The following is a 15,839-nucleotide window of genomic DNA, read 5'->3' as shown; positions in this document are numbered from 1 at the left end:
ATGTTACAGGGTAAGGATGTCAGACAAAAGCCAATTTTATGAGAGAAGGGAATAATTCTTTACGTAAGAAATTTCATACCACAAAAATCCACTACAATATAGCTCCATGTAATCGTTAGACATCGGAAGTTAACATCGGGAGATGGTTTATCTTCCCCGAGTGCTATATCTGAGGTTATCAATGGTAGTGATAGACAAATTAAAGGATCTCTTTCAGTAGATTTAAATATGTTTAACCTAAAAATCTATTTAAATACGCACTCTTTTAATTCGATTATGCATAATTATAATTTTTAAACATTCGATAAAAGGAATAAAATCAGTTTTTCATATCTCACACTTTAAGCGAAAGTAAGCAATATTTAATTTCGATTTGCAATTCATCTAAATTAATATAATTTTATAATATTCGTGTTCGATTTCGATTTCGTTTACATAGCACTGATATTCATACACATACACATACAATATGATTTCATATGAATGATGCATTGCTCATCTCTTATCGCTGGTAATAGTCACTTGTTTACAAGTCACTCCAGTCACAGCCCCAAGCACTTAACTATTTCTACACTTATGTTTCTACGCATCTTCAGCATAGTAGAGCCCATCCCACAAATGCTATTGTCTCATATGCTTCCTTCACAGCTACTTAAAAGTTCTCTGATTTCGTAGTGTATAAAGCATGAATTACACACTCTTTCGAAAAAAAACCCGACTGGCCAACCGACGTAGCGACCATACACCATCGGCAATGGCATCATTCATCTTTCGCAAAGATTGCCAGTCGAGTTGACAATTTACAAGCGCTTGCTGAGCTGCAAAAAAATAGGAAAAAATACAGTTTTATTAGCAACCGTAGTAGTCACGTTAAATAAACGCGAAATCTCAGCATCACGCCAAAAAACATAGAGAGACTTACTATTATGTTTATCACTTTGTGCCCACTACTGAATATGTTAGCCGCATATTTATTTAGCAACTCATTGTTTGTATGCGAAGAAAAACAACAATTTTCATTCTCGCCAATATGTCTTAGCCGCGCTTGCCCGATGGCCTTGAAAATGAGTTATGTGCGCAATTAATATCACCATTTCTGCGCATTTTTCTTATTATGCTCACTTTATTGAAGTTTATTTTTTCACACGCACTTAAAAAAGCTGCCGTATGCTTTGATAACATCAAAAGTGTATTAAAAATTTTATTTGGCTATTTCGCACATATATAATATAAAGTTATTGCCTTCAGTTTTTACTTGGCGTGTAATACTTCGAAGCAAATCACTTTTATTATTTTTCAATAATTCAGTTAATTCCCTAAATGCGCTCTGTTATATATTCTTTTAAATCAGTTAAATATATATTTTTTATTTCTTAGCTTGTCATATTACGTTGAATAAGAAGAAAAGCAGAAGGGGTATTAATTCGTTGACACATCATCTTCCCTCATAATTATTTGTTTTTTTATTTTTTTCTTTTACCTATATAACCCGCGAGCCACTGAAAGTGTATCCACACGAAGATTTCGATCGTCGGATAGAACGCGAATTAAAAAATGAACACGCTCCCATAATCATGTTAACACTTTGTCAAACAGATAAAATCACAGATCAGTTACCACCAAATAAATATCTTGGAGTGACTAAAGAGAGATGCCCGCCACGTCTATGGAAGTCACATTACAAAATAGGTGTTTTGATGTGAAAATGTTAAATGTTAAGGTATGCCCTTTAATTGCTTATGCTAAAAGTATTGTCCTAAAACGCCTTAGTTTAACGTGATTCTTTATTTGAGAAAATATTTATTCAACCTAGTTCTCATTGAGCGACCTTACAACTTGTCAATACCACGTTTGAAGTACGATTTCATTTCTTCCAACATTCTCTTGAGGTCTGAGGACTGGAAAAGCCGCTGTGCCAGATCAAAAAAAAAAAACCGGTGGATGGTAAAAGCAATTTGAAGCCCAATTCATGGAACTTTACCATTGTTAGTAAAATTAATTAATTAAACCTCAAGTTAAGGATTTTATATTGCTTAATTTTATTTAAAAATAATATTATCTATCAATTATACACAGTTACATATCTATTACAAGTTATGTCAGTACATTTAATTTCAAAAAAGTCCTATTTTGCTGATCAAACTTTGTTAAAAGTGTTCAGCGTCAATAATATAATATTTTAAAGGGTCCACTATTTTTAAAGGATCATTGATGTTTCTTTACCAAATTTTGCACATATTCCCCCAAAACAGATGAAATTTTCTACTTTGGTTTCTTTCGATATATTTACAGTATTGGCCAACACTACAGCACACTCAAGTGTGTTTTTATCATTTTAAAAATTCTTCTGAATTTTAAAGTTTCACCTAAAACAGTTCATGGTAGTCAGAAATGCAATGGTCAAAATTAAGCACCCCGCTATATAAAAGTGAAAAATTACGTTTCTGTGCTAATAGTTGTTTAAATTCAGTCATTTCGAATAACTGCTGCATATCTTTAAGGCATTGTTTTACATTTTCGTTGTAATTCTACATTTTTGTACACTCACAACATCTCGCTACAGAGTACAATAGTTTTGTTCACCTTACTGCTGTTTGTCACACCTGAAACTAATCAAGATATATATGTAGTTATAAATATACATATATATGATTAGGATTATAAGTCAAGTTAAAATCCGGATGATTGTCTATCCGTCTGCCCGTTTGTCCGTCCGTGCAAGCTATAACTTGGGTGAAACTTCAGATATCGCAATGGAACTTAGTACACATGATGCTTGGCACGATAAGAAGTTATGTATGGGGCGGAATCGAACTAATGTCACGCCCATAAACTGTCGTTAATCGAAAGCATATTAAATGCCATAACTAAGCTGCAAATTAAAATACAATACTAAACCGTAATTTGGTACAGCGAATCTCAGATTGAAAATTTTTAAAAAATGGGCTTGACCCCGAACCCTAATAAGTTTAATGTACATATATCACAAACCACTAAATATTATATATAATATATGAACCAAATTTTCTCCGGAACATTTTTTTCGGTACTTTCTTCTACAGTGTAAAAACAGTTGGACTTGGATGACAACCAAGGCCACTCCTCGTCCACTTTTAAATTCCAAATAATTGCTTCATTTAACAGAAGAGTTAATGACCTTATCGAAATAAAATTTTTCACAAGTACTATCTTAAAGATATTCCATCTCAAATCTAAAAACCTGAGGCATCGGACCATAACCAAGGCCCTAGATAGTGAATATATGGACCTCAGTGCGCATGGGTGACTTTTCAACGAAAATATCGGTTAATTTGTGTCAAGTGTTGAAATTTAGTGATAATTTCAAATATTCTCTTTTTATGATAACAGCATGCGCTTATGTTAAAAATAGGTAAAATCGGGTAAATACTTTCCCTAGAGCCCATATACATAATATAAAGATTTTCGAACTTCCTGTTGACTTTATACCGCTTACATTGGTCAATATGTGAATTATCTTTATGAAACTCATATAGTGTCTTTTTCTGGTAATAATATATCGTAGTGTCAAAATTGGATAAAATCGTGTCAATACTACCCCTATCCCCACATACCTAATATAAGAATTTCAAACTTCGGGCTGGCATTATACGGTATACATCGGTCAATATGTAAGATATCTTAGAAAAATTTAGTGTACGAATAATACTGTGAAAATGTGTCAGTGAAAATGTGTTAAATCGATCCGCTAATTATCCAAGCTCCCATATAAAGTGTGATCAATTTCGAGGATTTCTACTTTTTTAAAGAAAAAAACACAGAAAATTTAATGGGGACTGTTTATTATCATTCGAAAGAACATTCTTTGGCATTTCTTTTTTGAAGGTTATCTTTTCGAAATGTTGGCCGATGCTACGGCATAGATGATCCATCCGTTGAGTCCAATTTTTGATGACTCGTTTGAGCATTTCGACTTATAACTGGCGAATGACTCGCGTGATGTTTTCTCCAAAGCGGGAAGTGGCGCCGTCTTGTTGAAACCAAATGTCGCCGATACCACGAGACTCAATTTCAGGCATTAAATAGTCGGTTATCATGGCGCGATAACGGTCGCCATTGACGGTTACGTTCTCATTGGCATAATTTTTGAAGAAATATGGACCAATGATTCCACCGGCCCACACACCACATAAAACCATTGTTGCTTTTCTGGATGAAATGGCAGCTCTTGAATCTCTTCAGGTTGCTTTACGTCCCAAATGTGGTAATTTTGCTTGTTTTCAAGAGCCCATAGTGCGAAGCGATGTCGCTTGGGAAGGTTAAGCGGCTTCAGTTCTTGCACAAGCTATATTTTGTACGCTTTCAATTTAAGATCCCGACGTAAAATGCGCCAAGTCATTCCATACGTCAATCCGAGTTGCTGCGAAAGGCTCCGAATCGACTCTCCGACATGTTCAAGAGTAATGCCAAAAGCTAATGCAATCAGTCCAGACCTTCCTCTGGTTGATGTTTTTTTCATATACCCAATATAATAAATTTAACTCCTTTGGTTGAGTTTATATCACATACATCTCATTTGGGTTAACTAGGTTGATTTAAATATAAATATTTCAGACGACTTATAATTTAGGTTAATAAGATACCAAATATAATTGTAATTCATTCAGGACTTCTTCGAACAATATATTGTACGCGTGGTAGTCCACATTTTCTTATACGCCCAGGTTTGTTGCTCAAATATTTTCGCTAATTTTATCTCGAGATAAACGACTGCTCCAATAATGTATTATTTGTCTCTAAATCTTGAATGTTATCTGCTTATTTTCATTTCAATATTTTGATACTACTGGAAATGTGAGCCCTGAACTACACAACTAACATTTTGTAAAACTTCGTTCAAATACGTTTCGAAGAAGTTTTAACTTAGTTTTAACTTTTAAATTAAGAAGAAAATTAAAACAATGTCTAAATATTTTTTGGATACTCGTAAATTTCATAGATGTAACGATTTCTTAAAAATGTGTCCTTATAGTACACATAAAACCTTTATAAAACAAAAATATCAAAATTGTCATTAGACAAATAGAACCAAATTATGACATTTCGAAAATAGTGATTTGATCTTAGTCATCATCAATGAAAAGCCCAAAAGTTAAATGAATAATACAATTTAAAAATGGATATGCCAATGTTATGAAATCATCAATGATTTGTCTAGCTTCGGCAAGAATGATCCAAGGTTTTCATGTATTTCATAAAATTATATGTCACTCCCAGCAGAATAAAAAAGAAATTCGCCACCTCTTTTGCATCGCTGTCCTTTAAATCAACAAATGATTTATAAATGAGAGTGAAGAGAGGAACAGACACAGAAGACGATATTACAACATGCATACGGAAAGCCGAAAGAGCGTTCAGTGACCCTAAGCAGTAACAAACGAGATGAAAAGCAACTGTAGCGAATAAAGTAAAAAACCATAAAAATATAATAATATTACAACAACAAATTGAGAATGTCAGTGTCAACTTTGGTGGAAAAATCCAGCGCACCGCAGAAAATTACAAACTTTAAACGGAAGTTGATGAATCAATAAAAACTCGGCGATATTGGGATTGAGTTTGATAAATAAAAGCCGAAGACAAAATAAATTAAAATAAATGAAACTAAAAGTACCGAAAATACCTATTTAAGCCTTTAAAGGTAAACCGGTTTACGGTGGCCACAAGGTAAGTTACTAAACCTAGATTTTTGGACAGCAAAAGTGCTACTAGGTTTATGTACAAACGTAGGCTTATACTATGTGACAGTGACTTCAGCCAAATTTCGTGCGCCAAGTCATGTACTTAAATTGTAGTAGTAATCACTTTTAAAGACGGCTTAATTTTTTTATACAAACACCTGAATCTTAGGTTATCTTAATGATACTTATATTACTAGACGCCAGGCTTTGCGAAATTGAATGAATCATTTCTTCTTTTCACCAATCATGGAAAAGACAACAATGATGCAATAAAAACTGGAATTTTATGTATTTGTATCACAATTATTTGCTTCATTTTGATTTCATTTACTCATTACTTGAAAGGCATAAACATAATTACATTGACTTTAAGAGAGCCATTGAATGGAATAAAGGCATTGGAAACAAGTAAGGAAGGAATAAGTTCGGATGTAGCCGAACATTTTATACTCTCGCAAAGTCAAACGGTATACTCGTTTGAGATTTCTTATATTGGGAGTGAGCGGGGTTGTCACCCGATTTTAGCTATTTTCACACTGTCGATAAAGGGGCTAAAAACATTTGTCCCCACTGAATTTTGCTATTATAGCTTTAACGGCTTAGGAGATATGCATATTAAACCTATTAGAGGGCGGAACCACGCCCACTTTAAAAAAAAAATTTAACTGCATATTCCCCACTCTAATGTGATCTGATCATTTATATATATATAACCCTCTAACTCGATTAGTTTTAGGTAATACAAACAACCGTTAGGTGAAAAAAACTATTATACTCTGTAACAACATGTTGCGAGAGTATAAAAATACTATGACGCCTAAGCTTGTAACATGTCAACGACTTGATAGCAAATATGTGGCAGCAAGCAACTCGACAGTAACTCAAACCCAACAACAATAACGAAAAAAGCAAATAGTCTAATGTCAATTTAAACTCAATCAAATACTATTGGCAGCGAGCAGCAGTCGAGTCACCCGTTAAACCTTGCCAGCGGTCAAGACAGTCGTACTCGTATGAACACAAGCCGAGTGCACACATAGCCAAACCACTTCGACGGAGGAAGTTCTTTGCGAGCTACAGCTCTGTCAAGTATCGAAGCACTGTATTTACTACATATTTTGTACAGTCAATTTAGACAGTATTCTGCTGTATTAACGACTCGAATTTATACAATTAGTGGAAATTATATATGTATATACCTTAGATTGCTTTTTTTTTTTTGAACTATTTTTTTTTTTTCGATCCCATAGTGAAATTTTGTTGAAAATACCAAAAAAAAAAGTGGCTAAAAATTTTGGACTTTAATTTTAATATTAAGTACTAGACCTAGGCCTGTAAAGATTTCCCATATAAAATACACGTAAAACTTGATTTTTTTTCTTTTTAATTTTATAATTCAGCGGCAGTTGATGGGATTATCTCACCCGTCATTAGGTATTTCTCAGAATTGAACGCTCTACAAAAGTATCCATTGCGGTAAAGTTATAACTTGCACCTGCGGTAATTTAAGGGCTTGGCGAAGATTTTTTCGAAATTTTGTTGTCATACAGTGAGTTCAAAAAATAACATTTTCGTTTTCCAAAGTGTAGGTAGTGATTACTGGGAAATATGTTGTAATTATAGAAAATACATTGTTTTGCTATAGCTGACGTTTATTTAATACTTGCTTCAACCTCCCGTGTTGTCTATTATAGCCTGACATCTTTGATGGCAACTTGCAAATAAATTTTCCGGATATTCCACAGGAAGCGACCTCCAGGTACTTTGGAGTAGCCGATTGAAATATTTTGTTGACGTTAAATGTTTTCTTGATAATTTAAAGCATAACACTCTCTTTTGGAATGACGTATGTTGATTGTGGTAGCCAATCTGAAGTAACAATATGGTTTTCTTGTGTCTATTAAGTACAGAGTATGCTCCTATGTTAGGGATCATTGTCTTCTTGATGATGGTCATTTTTGCCGTAAAGCATTTTAGCTGACTTCAGTAAACCCATTTTGTACAATTTTGTCATTCTAACGGCGTTCACGTTTTTTGTGAAGCATCTCAAAACCACAAATCCATGAGCATAGAAGTATCCATAAACATACATCTTTTAGGGGCGCTTAACACTACTTTGAATAATGGTTTGTCCATTTCTTAACCAAACACGTCTCAAGGAGTTGAACAATACAAAATTTATATCATATGTAAATATCAATTGCTCCAATCTCGTTTGATGTTTTCCTGCGCACAATGCAACATTTTAACAGGGTGTTTTTGAAAGTATGAATGGTGTTTCTAAAGTCTGTCACGTATTTCATTTACAGATATATATAATACCTTTTTAAACAACATTTTTGTAGCTTCTCTTAGACTGATCATTGGTTTCTTCTCAAAAAGGAGAACAATAGCGTTGTCTTCACTTTTAGATGTCACATGATTCCTCCCTCTTCCTGGCTTGTCATCTACGTTTCCAATTTCTCCATAATCGTCAAACCGCTTCTTCATAAATATGTAACTCGTATTTACATATTTTGCAGTTTTTTTAATACTCCATTTGAGCACTTTAAGACACCTCGTTAGAAAGGCTGCTTCAAAACGTTTCTTATGCTAACTCATGTGTTAATTTGCAAAAAAAAAAATAAAAACAGTTTTCAGTGAATTGATCGCGCTAAGGCCAAAACGTTATTTTTTAAACTCATGTTTATAAAACTTTCAACTGGGTGTGAGAGTAAAAAGTTACTGCAGAAAAATTGACGGAGCTACTGCATTACTTCAGTCTCAAAAGTTTTGTCGTATTTCTAATTTAGAATCCAATTGTTTTGATGCCGAAGTTTTAGCGAAACTGTATGGAAACATGTATTAAGCATACGCGGTTTTCTTTTTCTGTTTGTCTATAAAATATGTTTCGTTTGTAATTGTATCACTAATTTCACAATTATTTTGGGAATTTTTACCAGTATTTCGAATTCGAAATTGTAACATTCGCCAGCAGAGGCACGTAATTCATCAGCTGCACTATTTCATTTTAAAACACACATATTGTTGCACTATTTCTATGTAGATATCTGAAATACCTGGCTTCAACGGCCCTCTTCTAGTGTCCGCTGCTTTCACGAATGCACGATATTGGTTATTCACCTCATTTACCAACGGTAGCATACGTATATCAAACTGATCACTAATGAAACACCGCGTTCATTGGCGAGCATGTGTGAGAATAAATAACAAGAAAAAACGTTAACTTCGGTTGCACCGAAGCTATAATACCCTTCACAGATACAAAGGTTCCTTACAATAAATTGATTCAGATCTAATATTCGTGAATCGGCAATAAAAAATAATTTTTTTTTCCATGCAGGCACTTTACTTTGATCGTGCAGTTTATATGATAGCTATATGACATAGCGATCCGATCTAAATAATTTTTTCGGAGATTATATTCTTACTTTAGAAAATAACTCATGCCAAATGTCGTCAAGATACCTTGTCAAATAAAAAAGTTCTATCCGATCTATACAATTTCTTCGAAGATTTCATTGTTGCTTCAAATAATAATCCATGCAAAATTTCGATAAGATACCTCGTCAAATGAAAGAGTTTTCATTACAAGGACTTTACTCCGATTGTTCAGTTAATATGGCAGCTATATGTTATATTCATCCGGTCTGTTCAAGGTTTTCGGAGAGATTACGTTATTGCCTCAAACAATAACTCATGACAAATTTCGTGAAGATACTTCGTCAAATGACAGAGTTTTCCATACAAGCCCTTGATTCCGATCGTTCAGCTTGTATGGCAGCTATAGGCTATAGTCATCCGATCTAAACAATTTCTTCGGGAATTACATTGTTTCTTTAGAAAATAACTCATGCAAAATTTCGTGAAGATATTACGTCAAATAAAAATGTTTCTCATACAAGCACTTGCTTCCGATTGTTCAGTTTGTATGGCAGCTATATACTATAGTGGTCCCATATCGGCCGTTCCGACAAATGAGCAGCTTCTTAGTGACAAAAAGGACAGATAAAAAATTTCAGATCGATAGCTTAAAAACTGAGGGACTAGTTTGCATATATACAGACAGACGAACGGACGGACGGACGGACAGACGGCCAAGGCTAAATCAACTCAGCTCATCGTGCTGACCATTTATATATATATTTTATAAGGTCTCCGACGTTTCCTTCTGAGTGTTACAAACTTCGTGGCAAACTTAATATACCCTGTTCAGGGTATAAAAACTGAAGCATTTGTGTATGCATAACATAGTTTCCGAGGTATCCGTTTGTCTGTCTGTCCGTTTTGTGACCTTAAGCTTAATGCAACACTTTACAACATCGGCCAATTGGCCACGCAAACTTAACCAATTCATGCGTATTAATTGCCAAAGCGCCATTGACTGCGCGCACAATCCGCAAAATAAAACAACAACATAAACTATTAAAGTTTCATTAGGTTTAAAATTTTAATCAAACAATTTTGTTTGGATTGTTTTTCTTGTCGATAGCAGCAATTCAAATTTACAACAACAATTTTTGTGGACGAAACGTGAGCAGCAAGACAAACGCGCCTAGATTCATAGTCCATATGTGTATTCACATATGCAAATATACAAATACCCATACCTTTGAACCCATAATTGCCATTCTATATTTTAATTTTTTTTTAGAAAACTTCTCTCGATAGCTTTTCGTCAATGCACTTAGTACAAGCGGGACAGTTTTTCATGTGTTTTTTTGTCCAAATTCATTGAATTAAAGATAATTTCTTAATTTTCTATCGTGGCAAATATAATATACTGATTCATTGACAGTTGTCTGTGGATACTTATCATAGGTATGAACCAAGTTTTGCCAAACTATCGTATGTTACGAAAATCAAATTGTATTGAGGGCGTTCTTATACCCTGAACAAGTTGGGTAATGTTGCAGCGAATTTTGTAACAATCAAAAGTAGCCGTCGAAGACCAATGTATATATTTATTGGGCAATTCACAAGCTTCGTCTTATGTCGTATTTCAATTGTCTTAAACACTTGTGAGCACCCCTTAATTGTTGTATGTCATATTCTGTAATATTTCTTCACTTCGCCAGCTGGTAGTGAAAAATTAAGAATACAAAAATGCCATAAGAAAGTGACAAAAATAAAATTAAAGCTTCTTTATATTGAACCGCCGTCATTTTGGTTTACATTGCAACCACAATATTTCACTTTTCTTTAACTTAATTTATCTGATTATTTATTATTATTAAAAAAATTGATGAAATTTATTTATTATATCAATGTGGTGTCTAAACCTAAAAGACAACAATAAAAAAATTAAACAGATATAGCTGACAGAATAGCACACTCAAAAAAATACCTCACCGTGTTGTATTTGTCGTATTTCAATTTTGTATGGGAAACAACAACAGTGTTGATAAATAAAAAGACATTTGAAGTTCAAGCGACAAATGTCACCAATCATTGAGTAATGGATAGCTCAACTGGCAGTAACTTCGGCTACACAGTCTTACCGGAGACTCAACTCTGTGGTTTAAACCTAAATTCTGGAAGAACTGCGAATTCAACTTGGAACTGTTCTAAACTGTTTGGTTCCGGACTGAATTTTCAGTTCAAAAAAGAATTTGCAACTGGGTTCCGTACCCGAAAATGGAAGAGGTTTCAGGTCAGCCTCGAATCCTAAAAAGATGGTCAGTGTGCCCATACACACTGGCCGCTGGTAACAATAAATAATTGTATTGTTTGGAGCGCTGATCAACGCATTGTTTTGATACGCTGTGCTTTTGAACACCGTGAGGTTAGGCCATCGCCGGCAGGTACTCACGTAAATCACTACGCAAGTTGTCCATATGTCTGTACATACGCGAACTAGTCCGACAGTTTTTTAGAAATCGATCTGAAATTTTGCTCACGTTCTTCTCTCCAAGAACCTGCTCATTTGTCGAAACTGCTGATATCGCACCACTATAGCATATACATACATAACTGCCATACAAACCGAACGAACAAAATCAAGTTCTTTTAGAAAAAAGCTTTTTATTGTCTCAGCGTCAACGTAATCGCATATCTGAAGAAATTTTCCAGATGGGAATACTAATACTCACATACGATAAGTTCGCGTGCAAGGTTTGAGGATGTGATGATCAACTTTGGCACTTAAAATGAGAATTAAAAGTTAATTTTCAGCTGTTTCTTTCATTTCTTTTTATTAAATTTAGTAGTGACAATCTTAAATTTAAGACTTATCCTTCATCGGATTCATTAAAACATCTTTATACCTATGTATTGAATTTTTTTAAATTAACGTATTCCATATGATATTTATTCGGGATACTTTTTTAATTCAAGGAATTTTTTAGGTCAAGGCATTTTATATAGTTAATATTGGCGCACTTTAATTATAGTTAAAATCATTTGTGATTTGAATGTTAGAGCTAACAAAATATCCAGATTTAAAAAAATAATAAAATTGTTTTTTCAAGTGTAGCCATTCGAAGCTTGCTTAATTTCCATTTTTTTTTTTTTAGGAATTGACTAATCTCAAGATTTCAATTTTAAAAATCTTTACGATTCATTTCCACACAATAGCATTCTGATGTACTAATGCGGGCGTTGCGTATAAGTGTGGGCTATTAGAGCCCAAATGGTTTGTTTTTATTACGTACCTAATTTACGGACATCATGGTGTACCCGGACGTAAAAAAACAAATTTAAATTTTTTTAAAAAGCTTTATTATGATTGGACCAGCGCAACTCTTGAAATTTAAGTTTATTTCGGAATAATAAATTTATAGAGGATCGAAGATATTTCATTACATTTCCGTTTACCGTCTTGCTCAACCTATAAAACACAGTAGCCATTTCTAGTACCATTCTCAAACAAGCACACGGTGCAATTACTGTATGCAAATTTTCGAGAGTAAAAAAGGGTAATATTTTTACCTAAAACAAGTACTTAAAACTTTCTGCAAATCAAAACTATCACATAGAATATTTTATTTCATTTTATCTCCCATCTGATTATATATGGAAAGAGATTTGCTCTCTTATTTATCGGAAATATATATCATTGACATGATTCTTATTCTTTCACATCATATGTAAACTTTTTGTTTAGTTTGGAAATATTTCATCACAGTAAGTGTCGAACGCCTTGAGCTCGCGAGCTTTTCTGCTTTCACATATACACAACACTTCATTGAGCTGTCGTTGATGTGGACCTCAATACCTATGGACAGGGTTGCAAATAATGCAGTTAAATAATTATTGAATAAACATTTTAATTACATTTTTTTCATGTTTTGTAATCCAAAATACGGGATTAAGTAATAATCAAGTAGTTCCTGAGGTATTGGATTTCAACTAAAAGACGGCGGTTCCACGCTCATTGGCAAATGTTTACCCATAAAGCTTTTCCCTGCCATCTTGGTTGTGAAATTAAATGCTTAAATTCTTTTATTAAGTGAGTTATCGCATTTTTAGTAATTTTCAGAATAACCGGTATATTGGGAACGGGCGTTATTATAATTTGATTTTTACCCATTTTCACAGTGTATAAAGAAATGCTGAAAAGACGTCTTCTCAGCAAGTTTGGTTGAGTTAGCTGTAGTAAGTTGGAAGATAAGTGCATTTAACCATTTAGAGGGCGAGGCTACGCTCACTTAAAAAAATGTTTAGCCCATAAGTGCCTCTCACTACTGCGATCCCCTATACCAAATCACTGTTTTGTATCTTAACCTTAGTTTAGTTCAATGGCATTTTGTGGGCGTGGCCAATTACGCTTATCTGCACCACTAACTCTCCCTGGGTGCCAAGGAACATATGTACCAAGTTTCATCAAGATATCTCAATTTTTACTCAAGTTATCGCATGCACGAACAGACGAACGGACAGATAGTCACCCGGAATTCAACTCGTCTCGTCTACCTGATAATTTGCGTATACATATACTTGCATAACCCTATATCTAACTCAATTATTTTTAGGTGATACAAACAACCGTTAGGTGAACAAAACTATTATAGGTACTCTGTGCAACAAGTTGCGAGAGTATACAAATTTTTAATGTCACATACCGGATTAAAAAATAGAAAAAAAATTTTAATCCCACATACCGGATTAAAACTTAAAAATAAATTTATTCTCTACTACCGGATTGAAAAATATAAAAAGAAAATTTGAATCTCAAGTATATAATTAAGAATTAAAACAAGAACTTGTTTTAGAATTAACATTTTTTCGTGTTCATTCAAATCAAAAAACAACATTTTTAACTCCAACATCGGGATTAAAAAACTAAAATCTTATCTAATGATTGAATGATTTAATTTGTAACCAAAAATTTGGAATTAAAAAATTCGCAATCCTGCCTTTGGATGACGTTTTGCGGAAAATATCGGTCAATCTTTGAGGTACCTTCGTGAAAGTCAGAGAACACCTTTTTCTGGAAATAATATACCGAGTTCCACAAATGGATAACATCAGTTCAATACTTTCCCTAGCCCCCATATACCTAACAGAAAGGTTCTCAAACTTCCGGTCGGATTTACACCGTACACGAGGTGTGTTCAAAAAAATTGGTGAATTGGGCTTTTTTGCGGTTTCGATATTTTGTTATAATCGTACACATATGTTTGTCATGTGCTTGTATTAGGAGCCAATTTCGATTAGTAGTTTGTTTTTGACAACAGAAAAGGTTATGCACGTTTTTGTGTGCTCTTCGATTTTTGACTTTTGAAAGAAATGGATGAAAGAATATGTATTAAATTCTGCGTTAAAAATGGAATAAAGTGCTCAAAGGCACTTGAAATGATGACTGTGAAATTCGGTGAGTCCGCTTTGTCTCAAAAAAGTGTTTATATGTGGTAAAAGATGTTGATGAACATCCTGGAGACCTCGTCAACAAACGAAGAAAACATGGAACCAGTGAAAAAAAGTATTCTTGAAAATCATCGAATCACTAATAGGGAAGTTGCAGAGGATATTGGCATATCAATCGGCTCATGCCATTCAATTTTCTCGAATATTTTGGGCATGAAACGTGTGAAGAAACCAATGAAAGGAAAGCGCTTTGCCACAATTGATGAGATCAAGTCAGAATCGAAGAAAGAGCTGATGGCCATACCGAAAAGCGCATTTCCGAAGGGCTTCGAGGATTGGAAAAAGCGTTGACACAAATGTATTATATCCGAGTTGGTTGCTTTGAAGGGGACAAAATAGATATTGATAAATAAATAAGTACTTTTCAAAAACATTCTAAATTTACCTTTTCCTTTGAACACACCTCGTCTTGTATGTAAGATATCTTAAAGAAATTAAGATAGCGTTTTGCTCTAATAACAATTTGCCCTTGTGTATATTTTTCCAAACAGTTCGGAAAATATTATACACTATGTATCGAGATAAATATAGTTTATGCAAAAGATCATGTTGAAACTATCTTTGGTATAATGGTCCACCCGGTTGTTTCACAAAGCATAAATTACCGCTATGACCTAACTAATAGCTCTATTATGTTCATTCAGTTAAATTGTTGCATTTAAATTTTTTGATAAATGATCTTTAGTCACTATATTGTGTTTTTTCTATATCTGTAATTGACAGCCTGTCCATTAGCAACGCCCCCAATCAAGGTCAAGCGTGCTTGCAAAAAATTATAATTTTGGCAGTTAAGTTACCTTTACATACATATATGTACTTACGTATATACCACTGTTGTATACCTTTCACCTTTTGTAGATACTTCGCCAAATATCCAATAGTCAAATTGACGGTAAATAGCTACTATTAGCTGAAAAGGTTAAATTTTTTGGTTGTCCATCGATTTTTCAACAGGCATATAAGTACGCTTTATTCGGTAATGAAGTTAACTGAAAAAGCGAATTAAGTATGATAGTATATTAAGTATGCAAGTTCTTTTCAGAAAGTGTTTAGTATTATACCAAAGTACTCAATAATTAATAATCAAATATTGCATAAAATGAGGAAAATATTTACAGAGCTTCCAACGTACGGACACATTTTTCCATAATTTAATGTTTTGCCTCAATAAAGAAAGCTAGACTCATAGAGTTTTATTTGTTTGAGAAAGAATATCGAAGAATCTAAAAGTAAAACAATCATTATCTCTAA

General features: G+C 33.7%; 1 long non-coding RNA gene across 1 annotated transcript; it reads right to left on the bottom strand.

Moving 5' to 3' along the window:
* Positions 1 to 323: 323 nt before the first annotated feature.
* On the bottom strand, positions 324 to 15,571 carry LOC118683923 (uncharacterized). Its single transcript, XR_004979742.1, has 2 exons — positions 15,410 to 15,571; positions 324 to 818 (listed from the first exon to the last, which is right to left on the bottom strand). It is a non-coding gene; the product is annotated as an uncharacterized lncRNA (long non-coding RNA).
* Positions 15,572 to 15,839: the final 268 nt, after the last annotated feature.

The sequence above is a fragment of the Bactrocera oleae genome, chromosome 4 (genome assembly GCF_042242935.1).
Source record: "Bactrocera oleae isolate idBacOlea1 chromosome 4, idBacOlea1, whole genome shotgun sequence".
Classification (NCBI taxonomy): domain Eukaryota; kingdom Metazoa; phylum Arthropoda; class Insecta; order Diptera; family Tephritidae; genus Bactrocera; species Bactrocera oleae.
This window is presented reverse-complemented; position numbering and strand designations above follow the sequence as displayed.